Consider the following 15,224-nt stretch of genomic DNA (forward strand, 5'->3'; position numbering starts at 1 on the left):
GTCAATAAAGTTTTCCATTCCATTCCAAGGAGATGAAGCGATGTCTCAAACAGGCCACGCTAAGCGACAGAAAAGTTGGCCGTCTCTGTTGTCTTGGGTACCCCGTTTGCGCTCGCTACACGTATACATTACATGTCTGTTTAAATCACCCTAAGGATAATCGGGCAGATCTTTTTTTTGCAGTCGCCTATGGTTGCAAGTACACTCAACAATGCCGAGTCTCTTTTATATTGCCACACCTGCGTTCCAGTGCTTCACCTTGTCTCAGTGTCCTGTGCCGCCGCAAACCAGAAACGATTGAACACGTGCTCCTGGAATGCTGGAATGGCGTGTTCCTCTGAAATGTCCTGCAAATGACCTTGAACAAGAATTTCCCTTTGGATGCACAGAGAATAAGGTACCTAATGGTTGAAAACGAGGATGTTTTTTTTTTCTTATATTACTATGCTATTGGCTCTGCATATATCTGGACGTCGCGCATGGCTGTTCGCTATGCAGACGTTGATACTCGTCCTGCTATAGAGTATTTTCGCGAGACTCTCACTTCATTTCTGGAAATGGAAAAAGCGCAACAGTGTGTACCCGATTGGGTGCCCCGTACAGTATCTTTGTTGCATATGAAACAATTGTAGCATGTATTTGACATTACGCAGTTGATTGTTAAACTATTGCAATAAAGGAAAAAAAAAAACCTGCCGTGGTGAAGTGCTTAGACTACCTGACTTGTGAGCGTGAGGACGTGAGTTCGACTCCTGCTTTCGGGCACTTCTTTTTTTCAGAGAGAGAGAGAGTGAACTTTAATGAGCACCAGCAGTTCAGTCGGCTGGGCCTAGGCCTCCCGCGATGGGACGTCGAGGTCTTGCCTCTTCGCCGCTTCGTAGGCCTGCTGGGTCGCCCAGAGTTGGTCGTCGAGATGGGAGCTGCGCAGGGCGGCGTGCCATCTCGACGAGAGGGTCACGGGATTAAGCTCTTGGTATTGATGTTTGCACTCCCATAGCATGTGGGGGAGTGTTGCCGATTCAGTTTTACAGACCTTGCACGTCTGGCTTGGGTAGATGTCGGGGTATATAGTGTGATAGCGTGCGAGGGAGGGGTATGTATTCGTCTGTAGCAGGCGAAGGGTGGTTGCCTGTGCCCTGTTTAACTTGCGGTGAGGGGTGGGGAAGGTTCTTCTTGCGAGGTAAAATGACTTTACAAGGTCGTTGTATCTTGTAAGGCGGTCGCGTCCTGCGGGTGCACCTGCACCGTCTCCGGCACGGCTGACTAGTCCTCGTGCTACGGAGTGTGTAACCTCGTTGAGGTTGGTGAGGTGCGGGTGGACAACGCCGGCGTGTGCTGGGATCCAGACGAGGGTGTTTTGATTTTCAGACGAATGCGGGGCTTGTCGTAAGATACGGAGTGATTGATGAGAAATACGACCTTTGATGTAGTTGTTGACTGCTGCGCGAGAATCGCTCAGTATGGTGACAGGATGGGTCAAGAGTGGCCAAGGCGATGGCCACTTCCTCGGCCGTCTCGGCATTTTTGGTAATGATGCTGGCAGCATGTCGGAGCAAGCCGCCTGCTGTGGTAACCGCCACAAAGCGCCGTCCATCTTGGTACTCAGCTGCGTCGACGAAGGTGAACGAAGGTGACGCCTGCTGTGTTGGCGTAAGCTTTGATGAGGGAAGTAGCTCGTGCCTTCCTGCATTCTTTGTTGTAGTCTGGGTGCATGTTTTTCGGAATAGGGCCGGCGTGTATCCATTGCTGAATGTCGCGTGGTATTGGGTGTTTGTCTCCATGTTGACGGTGGTAGTTGATATTAAGCTTGTTTAGAATGCTGCGGCCCGTTTCCGTGAGAGTAAGCCGCTCTAGTTGAGATCGACGTTGGGCCTCGATTAACTCGTCTAGCGTGTTGTGGATACCTAATTGTAGTAGAAGTTCCGTGCTGGTGTGGTTGGGTAGTCCTAAGGCCTGCTTATAGGCTCCTCTAATGATGATGTCCAGTTTAGTCTTTTCAGCTTTGTACCAGTTGAGAGAGGGCGCAACATAAGTAATGTGACAGACGATAAAAGATTGGACAAGGCGGATGAGGTTGTCTTCCTTCATACCCCCTCGCCGGTTGGTCACTCGTTTCAGCAGTCTGGATGTATTGGCGGTCTGTCGAAGGATCTTTGAGATAGCCGTAGAGTTAGCTCCGTTGGCTTCTATGGTCATACCAAGAACGCGGATGCAAGGGACCAGGGGTATAGGTCTGCCATCCCTCAGGTTGAGCTCTATTTCCTCGTATTGGCGTTTAGTCGTGGAGCCCCGCGGGGGGCGTCCATGGACTGTGGGGCGGCATAGGAGAAGCTCCGACTTTTCAGGGGAACAACGGAGTCCCGTGCCTTCAAGATAATTTTCTACGACGTCAATGGCGTCTTGTAGGGCAGTTTCGATTTGGCCGTCGCTGCCCTTTGCAGCCCAGATTGTAATGTCGTCGGCGTATATGGTGTGTTCAATGCCGTCGAGTTTTTGTAGTTCTTGTGCTAATCCGAGTATAACCAGATTAAACAGTATTGGGGAAATGACAGAGCCTTGCGGTGTGCCCGTGCTGCCGAGGGAGAGTTCCTCTGATGCGAATGTCTCCGACCGACAGGAAGGCCTTCCGATTGGATAGAAAGTCCCTTACGTAGTTATAAGTGCGTTCTCCAAGGTTATAAGCAAGGAGATGCGCTCGAGGATGGTGGAGTGCCTTATATTATCGAAGGCGCGCTCGAGGTCGAGGCCCAAGTTCGCCTTCGTGTGACGGGACTTGCCATCTAGGATTTGATATTGAAGTTGGAGCATAGCGTCTTGGGTGGAAAGATGCTGTCTAAAGCCAATTATCGAGTGGGGGTAAGCACATGTGTCTTCGAGGTGAGTGTTTACACGGGTTAGGAGTGCGTGCTCCATGACCTTGCCCACACATGAAGTTAGCGATATGGGCCGGAGATTGGCGAGGCTAGATGGCTTACCGGGTTTGGGGATGAGAATTACTTTGGCCGTTTTCCATCTCGGGGGAATGGATCCCTGGCGCCAGCAGTTGTTGATGTATTCGGTGAGTTGTTGCACCGAGGGGTCATCTAGATTTCTTAGTGTTTTATTCGTAACACCATCTGGGCCTGGCGCCGAACGGCTGTTCAGCTTATGTAGGGCAGCGTGAATCTCTGCCACGCTGAAATCTTCATCAAGGGCAGGGTTGGAGGTCCCTGTGTATGGGCCGTGAGGTTGAGTGGGCCCAGATGGGATGTACTTTTCACATAAGCTATTCTTAACGTGGTCCTGGCCATGCGTCTTGCTTTCTGTGAATAAAAGCTTGGTGAGGCGATCTTGTTGATATGAGTGGGTGGTGGTGCTATCAATCAAATGTTTGAGGATTTTCCACGAGCGGGGGTGGTGGAGTTGCCCGTATAGAGAGTGACAGAGCTCTGTCCATTGCTGTTGACTTAGAACGCGGCAGTGTGCTTCAATTTCCTTGTTTAGAAGTGCGACCTTCCGTCTGAGCCTTCTATTGAGCCGTTGTCCCTTCCATCTAGAGAGGATGGATGATTTGGCCTCGATAAGGTGGGCGAGTCTACTGTCCATGCGCTCAGTCGGGGCGTCTGTTGTGATAATGTGGGTGGCCGATTTAGTATCATATCGCATGACCATGATTCTATGTCGGGAATGGGAGTGTTCGTCGTTGCTGTTACACGGCGTTTACGGAACGCATCCCAGTCCGTCCAAGTAAAGTCCCTTGTTCTTCTCATAACGGCTGTTAGGTGTGGGAGAGTAATTTCGATGATAGAGTCACTCCCGAGGTCGTGTTGGGTGTTGCGCCAATGGGCGTTGTCTGCGTTTTTGGTGAAAGTGAGGTCTGGCGTCGTGTCTCGTTCAGTAGAAGTGCCGAGGCGAGTGGGGAAGGCTGGGTCAGTAATGAGCGTAAGCCCGAGATCATGGGAGTCTTGCCATAAGTTACGACCTGCAGCAGAGCTGCGTCTGTAGCCCCATCCTGTGTGCGGGAGATTGAAGTCACCTCCAATGATAAGGAGGCTGCTGCCTGCGATGTTAAGGGCCTTTTTGAAGAGGGTTAGAAATCGGCTATGACGTTGAGATGGAGTATTGTAGATATTGAGGATAAATATTTCTTCCTTTCGTTTTCTGTGCGGGATGAGATCAATGAAGAGGTGTTCGGTGCGCCGATCGTTGAGATCGTGTTCGATTGCGGTAATTCTTTTTCGAACAAGTGTGGAGACTCCGTGTGGAGCGTTGTTCGCAGTGAAAGAGTGATATCCTGGAAGGCTGACCGGAGTATTGTGCGTTTTCTGGAGCAAGATTACGTCGGGTTGACATGAAGTAGTACGGAGGTGTTAACGGAGAACGGGTTGTTTATGGAGGTAGCCTCGGCAGTTCCACTGCCACAATGTTGTGTCAGTTTTAGTGTGGGCCATGATGAATGATAGGGGATGCCACAAGTGGCAGGGTGGCGGCGACGGTTCCTGTGGTGTCCATGGCTACGGTTTGAGCGGTGGAAGCGGTTTGTGTGAAAAGGGTTTGAATATTAGCTTCCATGGGCGGTGACTCTGTGCATAAGGGCGATTAGAGTATTCTGTAAAGTTTCCACCGTGCTTTGAAGTGTTACGAGCATATCCTTGACTTCGGAGCGTACTTGGCCCTGAGCTCCTTCTTGGAGGGCTCGCTTTTTTGGGGCTGGTCTTGAGAGTTCTTCGGTTTGGCTGTTGGTAGCAGGTTCTGGGGTGTTAGGTGTGGGTTGGGTTTTGGGTTGTCTGAGGCTGTGAACCTCCTGGGTAAGCTTTTGGATTAAATCACGCATAACTGCGTTTTCTTTCTTAAGGTGTTCGATGTCTGTGTTGTCTGTGTTGGGTTTAGGCAGTGGGGGGGATTTTACGTGACCCTCTCGCGAGACGCCCGTCAGGGCCTCTGCGAAGCTCACCTTTTCTGAGGCATATCTGGCGCCTGGAGTCGACGTGGATCTTGATCTGGACCGACCTCGGTCTGGAGAGGGAGCGGGACCGGGACCGGTGCTTGGTCTCCATGGACGGGAAATCTTCTGATTGAAGGGCTGAATGCTGTGCTACTCGGCGTTCTCCGAGGCGTCTTCGTATAACGTACGGCGTTTTGTATCTGGCAGTACAAGCTTTGTCCGCTCTGGGGTGGGGTCCACCACACAACATGCACTTGGGTGTACACTGATGATCTTGATCTGGGTTGCGAGCTCCGCAGCCCCGGCAGATCTTGTTATTAGGGAACGGGCAAACGTCCATGCGGTGCCCGAGGCGGCCGCAGTGGTAACAGATATCGATCTGCTTGCGGTACAGGGAGCATGGGATTAGTGTTGCGCCATACCGAACCATGTATGGTACGTCAGGTCCGTCGAAGGCAATGACGATGGTCGTGGTGGAACCGATTCGCTTTGCGGCCGGGGCTAGAGGATTAGGATCATTTATGATGTGTGGGGATGCGTGACTCTCACGCCTCCCCTGAGATCTAGTTTTCCCGCATGGCTCGTCTCCTGCAGGGCGGCTTCGCCCGCGGCGGTTGGAGTGGTACAAGCGCGGTGCGAGAGATGGCGCGAGCGTCGCGCCGCTGCGGGGTTACTCGGGCGTCGGGAGACAAGGCGCTCGGGCTGTTGGGTTCGAGACAGCAAGCGGGACGGTCGTGCCGCACGTGCAGCGACCCTCTTGCCCGGCGGGTCGGCGCGCGGCGGGGACGTCCCGCGCGCGCGCGCGGCGACCCATGCTTCTGCGAGACCGCCTCGCGTGGCCGCCTTCGAACGCGCCACGATTCGCGTGACTGTACGCGCGAACGACCAGGCGTTGGGATCCAGCATGGGGCGAACATATTCGCTCGCTTCTGGTCGCGGTGAGTCAGACTTCTAGATTTGTCGCGCGCCCATCGGCATGTTTTGTGGATAGCAACTCGGCTAGCAGGCATTGATTTATGAAAGGTGCAATAAATGCCTTTGTGATTGTTTGCACTACTGTGTTGTCGTTCCTTTGTCCCAAGAGTACGGGTGTGAGAGACCCCACAGATGTTAGCATCGACTTGTCTGGCGTCATCGGTGAGAGGGATGCCTCTGATGACTCCTTTGGTGGTATTATCTGGGGCGGCTTCGTACGCGCTGACCTCGTGGGTCACCCCGTTGACTTGGATGGACTTGATTCTGACGTCATCATCATCATCATCATCATCAGCCTGGTTACGCCCACTGCAGGGCAAAGGCCTCTCCCATACTTCTCCAACAACCCTGGTCATGTACTAATTGTGGCCATGCCATGCCTGCAAACTTCTTAATCTCATCCGCCCACCTAACTTCCTGCCTCCCCCTGCTACGCTTCCCTTCCCTTGGGATCCAGTCCGTAACCCTTAATGACCATCGGTTATCTTCCCTCCTCATTACATGTCCTGCCCATGCCCATTCTTTTTCTTGATTTCAACTAAGATGTCATTAACTCGTGTTTGTTCCCTCACCCAATCTGCTCTTTTCTTATCCCTTAACGTTACACCTATCATTCTTGTTTCCATAGCTCGTTGCGTCGTCCTCAATTTGAGTAGAACCCTTTTCGTAAGCCTCCAGGTTTCTGCCCCGTAGGTGAGTACTGGTAAGACACAGCTATTATATACTTTTCTCTTGAGGGATAATGGCAACCTGCTGTTCATGATCTGAGAATGCCTGCCAAACGCACCCCAGCCCATTATTATCCTTCTGATTATTTCCTTCTCATGATCCGGATCCGCCGTCACTACCTGCCCTAAGTAGATGTATTCCCTTACGACTTCCAGTGCCTCGCTGCCTATTGTAAATTGCTGTTCTCTTCCGAGACTGTTAAGCATTACTTTAGTTTTCTGCAGATTAATTTTTAGACCCACTCTTCTGCTTTGCCTCTCCAGGTCAGTGAGCATGCATTGCAATTGGTCCCCTGAGTTACTAAGCAATGCAATATCGCAAGTTACTAAGGTATGCTCCATTAACTTTTATCCCCAATTCTTCCCAATCCAGGTCTCTGAATACCTCCTGTAAACACGCTGTGAATCGCATTGGAGATATCGTATCGCCCTGCCTGACGCCTTTCTTTACAGGGATTTTGTTGCTTGCTTTATGGAGGACTACGGTGGCTGTGGAGCCGCTATAGATATCTTCCAGTATTTTTACATATGGCTCGTCTACACCCTGATTCCGCAATGCCTCTATGACTGCTGAGGTTTCGACAGAATCAAATGCTTTCTCGTAATCAATGAAAGCTATATATAAGGGTTGGTTATATTCCGCACATTTCTCTATCACCTGATTGATAGTGTGAATATGATCTATTGTTGAGTAGCCTTTACGGAATCCTGCCTGGTCCTTTGCTTGACAGAAGTCTAAGGTGTTCCTGATTCTATTTGCGATTACCTTAGTAAATAGTTTGTAGGCAACCGATAGTAAGCTGATCGGTCTATAATTTTTCAAGTCTTTGGCGTCCCCTTTCTTATGGATTAGGATTATGTTAGCGTTCTTCCAATATTCCGGTACGCTCGAGGTCATGAGGCATTGCGTATACAGGGTGGCCAGTTTCTCTAGAACAATCTGTCCACCATCCTTCAACAAATCTGTTGTTACCTGATCCTCCCCAGCTGCCTTCCCCCTTTGCATATCTCCCAATTGGCTTTCTTTACTTTTTCCGGCGTTACCTTTGGGATTTCGATTTCCTCTGGACTAATTTCTCTTCCATTATCGTCGAGGGTGCCACTGGTACTGTATAAATCTCTATAGAAATCCTCAGCCACTTGAACTATCTCATCCATATTAGTAATGATATTGCCGGCTTTGTCTCTTAACGCATACATCTGATTCTTGCCAATTCCTAGTTTCTTCTTCACTGTTTTTAGGCTTCCTCCGTTCCTGAGAGCATGTTAAATTCTATCCATATTATACTTCCTTATGTCAGCTGTCTTACGCTTGTTGATTAACTTCGAAAGTTCTGCCAGTTCTATTCTAGCTGTAGGGTTAGATGCTTTCATACATTGGCGTTTCTTGATCAGATCTTTCGTCTCCTGCGATAGTTTGCTGGTATCCTGCCTAACGGAGTTACCACCGACTTCCATTGCACACTCCTTGATGATGCCCACAAGATTGTCGTTCATTGCTTCAACACTAAGGTCCTCTTCCGGAGTTAAAGCCGAATACCTGTTCTGTAGCTTGATCTGGAATTCCTCTAGTTTCCCTCTTACCGCTAACTCATTAATCGGCTTCTTATGTACCAGTTTCTTCCGTTCCCTCCTCAAGTCTAGGCTAATTCGAGTTCTTACCATCCTGTGGTCACTGCACCGCATCTTGCCGAGCACGTCCACATCTTGTATGATGCCAGGGTTAGCGCAGAGTATGAAGTCTATTTCATTTCTAGTCTCGCCGTTCGAGCTCCTGCAGGTCCACTTTCGGCTGTCCCGCTTGCGGAAGAAGGTATTCATTATCCTCATATTATTCTGTTCCGCAAACTCTACTAATAACTCTCCCCTGCTATTCCTAGTGCCTATGCCATATTCCCCCACTGCCTTGTCTCCAGCCTGCTTCTTGCCTACCTTGGCATTAAAGTCGCCCATTAGTATAGTGTATTTAGTTTTCACTCTACCCATCGCCGATTCCACGTCTTCATAGTAGCTTTCGACTTCCTGGTCATCATGACTGGATGTAGGGGCGTAGACACGTACAATCTTCATTTTGTACCTCTTATTAAGTTTCACAACAAGACCTGCCACCCTCTCGTTAATGCTATAGAATTCCTGTATGTTACCAGCTATATTCTTATTAATCAGGAATCCGACTCCTAGTTCTCTTCTTTCCGCTAAGCCCCGGTAGCACAGGACGTGCCCGCTTTTTAGCACTGTATAGGCTTCTTTCGGCCTCCTAACTTCACTGAGCCCTATTATATCCCATTTACTGCCCTCTAATTCCTCCAATAGCACTGCTAGACTCGCCTCACTAGATAACGTTCTAGCGTTAAACGTTGCCAGGTTCATATTCCAATGGCGGCCTGTCCGGTCCATGTACCGGTCCGCATTTTGCGGGCTGGGCGTGCTAATCACCATGATGTATTGCTGGTTGTTCGAGCATATTGTGTCGTTTTGACTGTCTTCTGAGCTAAGTTGCGCTGCTTGAAGAATAGCTGCAGTCACTGTAGGGCTGCCGACCTTGGAAATATTGAGTGCTCCTTTGGGTCTGACGATGATCTTGATCTCATTTGCTGGTAGTGGGAGCATGCGCCCGGCCTTGAGAACCTGAGTTCTAACTTGCTGCCTGGGTGTATAGCGAGAGCGAGAGTCTTGCGTCCTAGGTTGTTGTTCTTGGGATAGTTTTCGGCCCCGCTGCTCGTCTGGCGACGGGCGGTACACCGACGGGAACGGGCGGTACACCAGCCCATCTCGGCGGTTAGCTCTTCTGGGGAAATATCTTTGCCACATACTTGGACTTCCATGCTTCACAGATTTGGCCAGGGGCTTGTGCGTCGTGGCAGAGCTCGCACGGACACGCGCGGGAACGTGCCAGGTAGCCTGGTAGGCCGAGCACCTGGCGCACGCGCTTAGCCTTAGCGCGGCGACGGCGTGATCGTAACACAAAAGTGGTCGCAGTCCCGGAAAAATAAATGTCCCACCTGATAACTTGGTATCTACAGAGTCCTGGTGGTCTCACGGTTCGAATGGTACAAAATTAGGGCTGGTATGCACAGAAAATCGCGGCGAAAACATTTCGAGAAGATGGAGCCGATGTAAATTCATATATGATTCATATTTCATATTCATAAATTCATATATTTTATACTTTGAAGGAATAGGCAGCATTCTAAGTGCAATGTGTCGCGTAGTTTTCACGTTTCTGGCTTATTTAGGAGCGTTACAAATAATTATTACACCCTCCTGTTTTTTTTTGTTTTTTTTCATGCGTGATATATTAGACTTGGCCTGGTGTCATCACTGAACTAAAGTAGGCAGCTTCTTTATGTTGGGTGACTGTAAGGACAATATAATGGGTGACGTGTACGTAAAGTTCAAAATAGATACGTAACTGGGGCGTTCGCAATAAGCTACGTATGCAAGCGCTCTAGATCGTTATGAGCGTGTCTAACGAGTGGGGCAGATTTGAGCCCGCTGCCCTCGCAGAACTACAAAAGCCACCAAAACCAAATTTAGCGAAAATTCGTGGTACGCTATGGAAACTACCTGTGCGAAGTTAATGCGGTTAGATCAAACGCAGCCTTTGTAAAGAAAAATTCTTATTTAAGAGTTAAAGCTTGTGATATGGCCGCTATCAGCTTTGCTTCCCAGTGTCCCGACAATGTTCCGACAGATTTATATTTCGTGGAAAGGGGAGGAGGGTTTATGATAATTGAAATTGATTATGATTATGAAAATTGTCGACAATTTTTCTACGTTCCTGGTCTAGCTAGAAGCGTTGCAAATAATTATTGAGCCGTGCCCCCCCTCCCTCCCCCCTCTATTGTCAGGCGTCTTGGTTTCATCGAAGTCGTCGGTGAACTAAACAAGATACTTTGTTTACATTCGGTGAAAATAACGGACACCTTATGAGCATATATATATATATATATATATATATATATATATATATATATATATATATATATATATATATATATATATATATATATATATATATATATAAGCTAACCTAGGAAAATATCGACAGTCAATGGGCATATCATAGTTAACCCATGCTATCCTTTTTTTTCTCTTCTTTTTTGCGATGATTTGTGCATTACAATACTTTTTATTTTTCCACCTTATATGTAAATGCTTATTATTTTCTGCATTCTTTTTTCTTTTCTTTGGTTGTCCTGGCACTGCTGTGCGCATGAGGGTGGCGATATGGGCTTGTTGGTCGGGCATCATTGAAAGGACAGCGCAACAAAACAAGGACACAAGAACCGAAGATGAAGACAAGCGCCAAGACAAGCGCTTGACTTAGTCTTCATTTCTTCTTGTGTCCTTGTTTATTTTTGTTTTTTTTGCGCTATACAGATACCTTTCTATGCGCAAGTATTCTCCATGACGTAATTTTCACTGGTGTTGCTTTAGCTTGTTTTCATGGTTTCCATTATCGCTTATTTATGTGCTTTTTACGTTATCCTTTCGCTTTATTTTTTCAGGGGGGGGGGGGGGGAGGGTGGTTGCATGGCACCGATATATTTATATAGTTTTTATGTTGAATTTTTGGCTGGTGTTCCCTCCGGTTTATTCCCACGGTTTCAATTTTCGTTTATCTAAATGTGCATTTTATGTTGTTTTTACATTTATTTGTATAAATTCGCCCCCTTACCAATCATCATCATCAGCCTGTTTTATGTCTACTACAGGAGGAAGGCCTCTCCCTGCGATCTCCAATTACCCCTGTCCTGCGCCAACCGATTCCAACTAGCGCCCGCGAATTTCCTAATTTCAACGCTCTACCTAGTCTTCTACCGTGCTCGACTGCGTTTCCCTTCTCTTGGTACCCATTTTGTAACCCCTTACTCAATGCCCCATAAATGAGCCTTATATTTTATTCCCCACCCCCATCCAACACACATACCTTCATAAGAAATCATTCCTGGCTACGCCATTGCTGAAAGGGCAAGACCAGCTCGATCGTTCTGTTTACTGTAATTGTGCAATAGTGCAATGTTAATAAACGTTGGGAGGAAAGTAACGTAGAAGTAATCGATTGCTTTTTAGTAATTGTTCAAATTACCACACTTTCGGGCGATACCTACCAGCTTTGTCCGCAGTCCGATGTAAACAATTTAACTTTAACAAACCTGCGCATTGTACATGCAACCATATATTGTTTCAATGCACCGTCGATTATCCAAAACTACTGCTGAATTTCAACGGCAAATCCAGAACGGTCCGCAAGCTCTGCTACAGAGCGTCGTCCTCCGCGCCGAGCACTCGCTCCAAATCCGCATTTGGCACATACTCGCGCTCAACAAGAGCAGTCAGGGCTGCACACTATGGCACTGACAGCCGTCACGTCGAAGTGACACTTGTCCTTTTTGCCGAACGGCAAAAGTTTCAGAAGCCTAGCTGGCAGCTGGTCCGTCGTGCCAGCGCCTCCGCACTCTCGTGGCCTGATTGCGTGCGGAACTTCTGTTATTTCGCTTTTAAGTGCAAGCTACCAGAAAGCTTGCGCTTATCAAGAAGCAATGTCTATTACCTTTTTATATAAGCCGCGGTTTCCGCTGTAAAGCGCACTACTTGAGCCTTCTTCCTTCGGCGAACGGAACCATACCGTCAAACGTATACGTCTGTTGTTGTTTTTTATCACGTATGTACGTGGCTTGCAAGCGCTAAACGCCTTTGATCTCGTCTTCGCCCATTTCCTCACCGTTTGAGTCTGAGAAGCTGCTTTCCGGGTAGTGATTTTCTCAGGAATAAAATGCGTGACAATATCCATCGCTGCGGCCGAACAAGGAATCGCTCGTACTGTCTCGTATAGTCGGCGCCGTCTGCTGTCTGCTTCCGGTCGAATCTGCCGGTTTCGGCGAAGCTGTCTGGAGCATACCTGGACGTTCAGTCTGAACTCAGCAAGGTGATCGCGGATCGAGATGCGCTACCAATCTGCCATAGGAACCCAGGATGCTATATACTTAGACTTATACTTAGCTTTATGTAACCTCCTTGATTAGAATACACTTTCTATAAAAAAGAGCAAACTTTTGATCCAGGACATGCTCCAGATCTGCCACTGGAATTCAGCACAAGAAAGCTTCGCTTACAGGGACAAACATCAGAACTGTGTTCTGCACTTTTATTTTCCCCATCTCTTTTTTTTTTTTTTTTGCGTGGAGTAACTCGCGCTCCAGTGCCTCAACACGCGTCGAAAGTTTTGCGTTGGCGCCGTCGAGCACGTGGAGGACTGCTCTGAGGGCTAGGCTAACTGCCTCTTTTCTCGTGGCGCCATTGTAGCAGTACTAGGAGTGTCGTCACAAATAATAATAATAATAATAATAATAATAATAATAATAATAATAATAATAATAATAATAATAATAATAGACCTGAATACTCGCAGAAGAAACTCGCTGAATGAAAGACACGAACAGGCACGTACCCAGGATTTTTTTTTGGGGGGGGGGGAGGGGGCAACCCAAGGTAACCTTTATATGCAAATGAGGGGGGGTACCTTTACTAGTACAAATGTGAATAACGCCCACCATTCGCCATAAAAACGCGTAAACCCACAAAAGAGAAATGAAATAAGGTATAGTTTACACGTACGCCTGTGCGATACACCTCTCCTTTACTAGAAACACGTCAAATAGACTCGCGCAGGAAAGAAGCGCAGAAAGAACACTACCAAGAAGAAGAAACAAAAGTGTAAAATAAAGATTACTTTAGTAGAATAGAACTTTAAAAAAGCTACAGTTGGCAAAAAGGCACACGGAACGCGCGGAGTTACGTTACTCCGCCAGCTAATCACAGAAGCAAACAAAATCGTCGTCATGCGGGTTTTTCAAAATGGCGTCGTACTTGATACCTCCGGAGCGTCTGCTGTTCTTGAAGAGTCTTTTCATTGGCAGAAGCAATGAGGTGTGTAACAGACATGGACAAAATGTATGGAGTCTTCAAAAGTCTGCGGTGCAGTTCATTTCACTGCTGCACCCGTTTTATTCATGAAACTTCATTACCAACTGAAGTGAAACTTCACAACAAATAGTTGTAGCGAAGCAAGCATGTTATTTCAGTTCAATAAAGAATTAGGCATTCGCCATTCCATTATAATAGGCGAGGGAAAAGGTACAAAATTACGCGCTAATAATTTTATTTTTGTAGTTACCGCCTTATTTGGGTAACAGAAAAAGTTTGAAGTACGAATTATTTGCAGCCTCGCGAACAGGCGGTTATGAGGGCGTGGGCGGGGCTTCATTGAAGATTTAGGTTCTATCCGACGATAGTAGCGTTTTTTTTAATTAGCTCTGGAAGAACTATACAGAAATATATATTTGCGGAACAATCACAGTTCCTTTGGGTCCCTCGTTTACTGATCTAAAAAGTGTCACAACGATCTTCTACTAACTCTATGGTCACAACCGACTCGTATTGTTATTCGGGAAGTGACGTAACGATGCGTGGCCGCCAGTCGCGTACAGCCGCGTATGGCGCAGGAAGCTGCGATTCTAGACGTACTGCCACAGAACACCTATACAAACTATGGTACTGCGCCCACCGCGGAAGGTTAGAAAAACACCTACAAAAGCACAGCAGAGAAGTGGCTACGCTAGACGGCTCTAATGATAACTGTAGAAGCGTTATTCAGAACACGCGGAATCGTCCTCCACTTCCGGCGGCGCTTTCTCTGTTTCCTTTTTAAATAGAGAGATGTTGATCCATAAATATCCTCATAAATTAATAAACAACGGCTAAATTTCTTAATTTTCGCTTTTCCTTCCTGTTTGGCTGTTGTCTCGGCTCTCGCCCTTAGTAGATCGCTTAAATTCTCAACTCCTTGAGGCTCTTGTTCTCAGTTGACAATTTTGCACGAAAAGTGCTGTACAATTAGAAAAACCAGACGAGTTAACGGGTGACAGTCATATTGCCTATATATGAGTTTAAGGGTTAATGCAGGGTTTGATGATGGACGCTGTCTCACATTATTTTATTTTCCGCCTTACCTAACCCATATCACGGATACACGGTTCCGAGGATATGTCAGCGTCGCGGCGAGCCGTCACTCGAGGAAATAATGAAACAACAAGAAAATTTAAGCGCAATTGGCATTTTCTCTGGCCGCAACTGGTTCCACGTGCATACAGACCAGCTGACCACGAACTGAATCCCTTTCCTGGTCCATGGATCAGTCTAGACGAAGAAGGTTGAACTAACGAAGCAACAACGATGCGCGTGATCGTTGAATAGACGGTGACAACTGAGTGCATCTCGAGTTAATCGCGCGGGCACCGACTTGATGAGGAAACTGGCATTCTCATCCCAGGAGACGCCGATAACTAGCGCCATCAAAAGGAGTGAAAAAGGCAACAACATGTTGACCGTTGAATGTCAACATGTCAAGTGTCAACATTGATTTGGCGGCGCTTTAGGAATGTGTGTGAGAAGTGGTGGAGTGGGCGGGGAGGCTGGGGGGGGGGGGGAGGGGTATGCGTTTTAATTTCGGGGGGGGGGGGACAGAGCTCCCCCCCCTTGGGTACGTGCCTGGACACGAAACTGCACTAACTGCGCCTAAGTACGCTTAGCGT

Source organism: Dermacentor variabilis, chromosome 6, assembly GCF_050947875.1.
Source record: "Dermacentor variabilis isolate Ectoservices chromosome 6, ASM5094787v1, whole genome shotgun sequence".
NCBI lineage: Eukaryota > Metazoa > Arthropoda > Arachnida > Ixodida > Ixodidae > Dermacentor > Dermacentor variabilis.